Source organism: Panulirus ornatus, chromosome 48 (assembly GCF_036320965.1).
Source record: "Panulirus ornatus isolate Po-2019 chromosome 48, ASM3632096v1, whole genome shotgun sequence".
In the NCBI taxonomy this organism is placed as follows: domain Eukaryota; kingdom Metazoa; phylum Arthropoda; class Malacostraca; order Decapoda; family Palinuridae; genus Panulirus; species Panulirus ornatus.
In genome coordinates this window covers 22,731,036-22,736,755 of record NC_092271.1, presented here as the reverse complement: position 1 = coordinate 22,736,755, position 5,720 = coordinate 22,731,036, and the positions used below count along the sequence as shown (strand labels likewise).

The 5,720-nt window shown below is 45.4% G+C and overlaps 1 long non-coding RNA gene across 1 annotated transcript in view; it reads right to left on the bottom strand.

The window, feature by feature from the left end:
* Positions 1-3,032: 3,032 nt before the first annotated feature.
* Positions 3,033-5,720, bottom strand: part of LOC139764015 (uncharacterized) — a 112,570-nt gene continuing 109,882 nt past the window's right edge. Inside the window, exon 3 of the long non-coding RNA XR_011716296.1 lies at positions 3,033-3,145. This is a non-coding gene — a long non-coding RNA (uncharacterized lncRNA). The remainder of the gene's footprint in view (positions 3,146-5,720) is intronic.

Below are 5,720 nucleotides of genomic sequence, written 5' to 3'. Positions count from 1 at the left end.
CACTTAATTTTTCCAACTCTGTTTATCTGTTATAGACGAGAGATAATGTCCAAGGTCTACAAGATGACTCGTATCCGCGCAACTCGCGTATACAAATTCATTTTCGCGTAAATCACTAAAGATAGAAATTGGGACACCATGTTTCGTTGGCTAGCGTGTATACCAAGTGGTTGTTTACCTGATCAAGACGCAACCGAGTGTAGGTCAACGACTCCACGGCGTTAAACAACATACACGACGAATCATCATCATCATCTCGCGACCAGACAAGACAGAGGAACGTGGGCGGAAATCCACATCGACCTCAGCGCCAGACGAGGGCCGTTGGTCGTCGACTCACCAACAGAGCTGGAAACATCGGGGTGGCTGCAAGTCCCTTGGAGAGACATCCCCCACACCAGCGTCTTCCTCCACGCACTACAAGGTATCCCAAGCGTCCTCTACGAAAACAGGTGTCCTCAGAGTACCCCAGTGTCCTCTACGAGAACAGGTGTCCTCGTAGTACCCCAGTGTCCTCTACGAGAACAGGTGTCCTCGGAAGCGGTGGTGACCAATGTCCCTCCCTCTCAGAGGGCGTCATCTACCTCACAACGCCCCTTGAAATGCAACATCCCCTCGAGAACAAATCCCTCACCAACGCGTCGTCATCCCAGACCTTACTGACCTGAAGGTGAAATACGTTTTCACTGAAAGCAGTTTAACCATCCGGGTGGCTGGACAAAGGCAGGAGCACATTACCGGCTTCAGGGAGGGAAAGAAGAAGGAAAGAGAAAAAAACATCATATTGGGAGGGAGGGGGAGGAACTGCCTGTCGTGTATAGATACATTAGAAAAACACTTCGTTAGCCGAACGTAAAAGTGTCGTTCGGGATTACGCTTGGCAGCGAGCTGAATCGGATTGTTATTCTAAGCTGGAGAGAAAGGAAGAGGAAAAAAAGCAAACAAACAAAGAAACAAAAGCATGGAGAGAGAGAGAGAGAGAGAGAGAGAGAGAGAGAGAGAGAGAGAGAGAGAGAGAGAGAGAGAGAGAGAGAGAGAGGGTGTGTTTCCCCCCCATTTAATATTCCACAGAGGTTAGGTCTGATAAGAAGTTCCATAATAGCATCATTTCAAACTTCGGTTGCACGCGACTCCTCCTCCACCCACTCACGCCTTTGAATCACGACGGTGAGACCCCATTCTTTTTTTTTTTTGCTTGGGGGTACGAAGGCGTGACTATCGGGTCGGGGTTCGTAAGGAGGATCCAATGTTAACGTACCGAAGATATCGTACCGTCGTGATCAGAGGGGTATCGTATTAACGTACCGAAGATATCGTACCGTCGTGATCAGAGGGTATCGCATTAATGTACCGAAGATATCGTACCGTCGTGATCAGAGGGATATCGTATTAACGTACCGAAGATATCATACCGTCGTGATCAGAGGGATATCGTATTAACGTACCGAAGATATCGTACCGTCGTGATCAGAGGGTATCGTACCGTTGGGCCTTGAGGATCACATCTGTCCACATCGAGTTCAAAGGGTAACGAAGTATTACAAGGGGCGTTCAAGGAGGCACATAATTCCCTCACTTGCTACTGAACGTCGAGTCCAGGCGAAGTTAATGGCTCCTGTTTCTAAATGACGTTAGAGAATATTTGCCTTAAATCATGATAACTATTCTAATCACATACCTTTCTTCCAGGTGTGAGACGAGAGGCTTGTACTTGTGGCATCTGAGGGACCCATGGTTCTAGAGAGAGAGAGAGAGAGAGAGAGAGAGAGAGAGAGAGAGAGAGAGAGAGAGAGAGAGAGTCCGGACGCGCACCACGATGCTCGTGTTTCCTACATAAGTAAGTCAAGAGATCCTGACAGCCTCCCTGAAAGGTCTCAACTACTTGAAGATGTTGAATCCCCCTTGTGGACGGACCGGTCAAGGTGTTGGATCCTGTTTGGACCACGAAATCCATCTGGACGCCTCAGGTGACGTGGTCAGAGAAACAGGACACACAGACACACACACACACACACACACACACCACCACCACCAGGAGGAGGAGGAGGAGGAGTGGCGCAGCAGCCTGGGTGCGGGTGGCTGGGTGTACAGAGGTATAACGACGCTAAGAAAACCCATGAATATAGAGGAGGTCTTGCCAGCCTCTGTTCTCACGGCCAGGGTGGACGATGTTCTCTGAGGAAGAGAAAGAAGAAAAAAGACCTCCTTCTCCTCCTCCTCCTTCTCCTCCTCCTCCTTCTCCTTCTCCTCCTCCTCCTCCTCCTCCTGCATTGAGGGCCAAGAAAACATTCACGGTGAAAGAAGAAAGAAATATATATGCATTGCATGTTTCATAATCATACAACAAAATCAGTTCATTGTATGATGTATACGAGGGAATGTTCAAGACAGGATGTGCACAGTAGAAAAACCACACACCCATCGAGTTAAGAAAACGTGGTGGGGACAACAAGCTCACACTGGTATGCGGCTTATGAATATGTAAAACATATGTGTAGGTGCACACAACACATCCACAATCTCTCTCTCTCTCTCTCTCTCTCTCTCTCTCTCTCTCTCTCTCTCTCCGTACCAACTCATCTGCTCCTCATCTCCCAATTCCTATCTCTCATCATAGATATCCCTTGTGTCTCAAACCTCTCAAACAATCGCTCTGACTCTCACCTCTCTCTTCACTACCAAAGGCCAGACACCTCTACCTACCTTTTCCTCCCTTCTCTCTCTCTCTCTCTCTCTCTCTCTCTCTCTCTCTCTCTCTCTCTCTCTCTCTCTCTCTCTCTCTCTCTCTCTTATCTCTCTCTCGTTCTCTTTTCCTCCTTCTCTTTCTCTTAGCCCTGCTATCACAGCTACCCACGGATATAGCGGATCAAACCACCTATTAACTTGGAAAAGCCAAATGAAGTTAATGAACGTTTTATTCCCTCTCAGTTCTAACCATGGATGGATGTTTGACCCAGCGTTGGACGAGGAGAGAGAGAGACGAATGACGAAAGCTTTGATGACAGACTGACGAACGCAAAACAGCCAAACCCTTAATGAAACACTCACGGATCTATTTCAGTCCGCGTTCCTCATATGACCTTCCGTAATAAGGTCACGTTGTACACTGATGATGTGGGCGTGTGGGCGTGGACGGTGGCTCGACCTGGAAGTAGATTAATGGCTTATGATCATGAGGGGAAATGTGTGGGGAGAATGGACTGTTGGGTTACGTGTGTGGGGAGAGCTTAAATGTTGGTTCACACACACACACACACACACACACTCACACGCACACACACACACACACACACACACACACACACACACTCACATACAATAAACCATTATCTAGTAAAGTATCTATTCACACACACGCACACACAAGAGATGGGGCCCCAGGAGAGCAAAAAACTCGCTCCCCGTATAGCACAAACAGGGAATTACATCCACCCACTGTATGATGTTTGGTTTGTGGTGCGCAGTTGTTTGTGTGACATTTGTCGTGTATGGTTTGATGAATGTGGTGTGTGTGTGTGTGTGTGTGTGTGTGTGTGTGTGTGTGTGTGTGTGTGTGTGTGTGTGTGGCACTCACTATATGGACCGTGGTTTGTGGCGCGTAGTTTGTGGTGCATCGCGTACAGTGTGTGGTTTGTGGCGTGCATTGTAGAGTGAATGATCGTGAATATACAATGAATCACAGTGAGGACTGGAAAATGATATTACATTCATCATTATACAGTGGATAATAATCCTTCACCATAATTTACACATCTGTACAGTGAATAATAATCCTTCTCCATCACTTATACATCTGTACAGTGAATAATAATCCTTCTCCATCACTTATTCAAGTGTACAGTGAATAATAATCCTTCACCATCACTTATTCATCTGTACAGAGAATAATAATCCTTCTCCATCACTTATACATCTGTACAGTGAATAATAATCCTTCATCATCACTTATTCAAGTGTACAGTGAATAATAATCCTTCACCATCACTCATACATCTGTACAGTGAATAATAATCCTTCTCCATCACTTATACATCTGTACAGTGAATAATAATCCTTCTCCATCACTCATACATCTGTACAGTGAATAATAATCCTTCTCCATCACTTATACATTTGTACAGTGAATAATAATCCTTCACCATCACTTATACATCTGTACAGTGAATAATAATCCTTCACCATCACTTATTCATCTGTACAGAGAATAATAATCCTTCACCATCACTCATACATCTGTACAGTGAATAATAATCCTTCATCATCACTTATACATCTGTACAGTGAATAATAATCCTTCACCATCACTTATACATCTGTACAGTGAATAATAATCCTTCACCATCACTCATACATCTGTACAGTGAATAATAATCCTTCACCATCACTCATACATCTGTACAGTGAATAATAATCCTTCTCCATCACTTATACATCTGTACAGTGAATAATAATCCTTCTCCATCACTTATACATCTGTACAGTGAATAATAATCCTTCACCATCACTTATTCATCTGTACAGAGAATAATAATCCTTCACCATCACTTATTCATCTGTACAGAGAATAATAATCCTTCACCATCACTCATACATCTGTACAGTGAATAATAATCATTCATCATCACTTATACATCTGTACAGTGAATAATAATCCTTCACCATCACTTATACATCTGTACAGTGAATAATAATCCTTCACCATCACTTATACATCTGTACAGTGAATAATAATCCTTCACCATCACTTATACATCTGTACAGTGAATAATAATCCTTCACCATCACTTATACATCTGTACAGTGAATAATAATCCTTCACCATCACTTATACATGTGTCCAGTGAATAATAATCCTTCACCATCACTTACACATGTGTCCAGTGAATAATAATCCTTCACCATCACTTATACATCGGTTTCCAGCTTACCTCAGACTGCAAAACTACTCGCAAATAGCAAACAGTGCAAAGAGATATATTATACCATGGCGGACAATCCATGAACAAAGATATATCAAAAACAGCTGGTGGGATATGCCCTTTAGGGTGCTTGGTCTGCCGTTGCCATGACAACGATCGTCATGAATATTTTCCAAAAGATTGCGATGAATGAGGCGGCTTTCATCAGCTGGTGCAACTTTTGAACTCTTGATAAATGCTGACTGGTATTATGTTACGACAAACGTATATGGTCTCTCATCGTAATGCTTGGAGGACGACGGTGCGACCCTTGAGCACGACGACGATATAACCCTTGAGCACGACGGTACGGCCCTTGAGCACGACGGTACGACCCTTGCGCGCGACAGTGCGACGCCCGAGTGCGACGGTACGACCCTTGAGCACGACGGTACGTACCCTTGAGCACGACGGTACGGCCCTTGAGCATGACGGTACGACCCTTGCGCGCGACAGTGCGACGCCCGAGTGCGACGGTACGACCCTTGAGCATGACGGTATGGCCCTTGAGCACGACGGTACGGCCCTTGAGCATGACGGTACGACCCTTGAGCGCGACAGTGCGACGCCCGAGTGCGACGGTACGACTACCTGGATAAAACGACCAGACTTTTGTTCTGACTCTCAAAGGCCAGGTTAGCGATAAGGCCATTCTACTACATGAGCTGTACCTCAATGCTTAAACGCTGTACCGTCGTCCCTGACTCATGGCACCGTCGTGCTCAAGGGTACGTAACGTCGAGCTCAAGGGTACGTATCGTC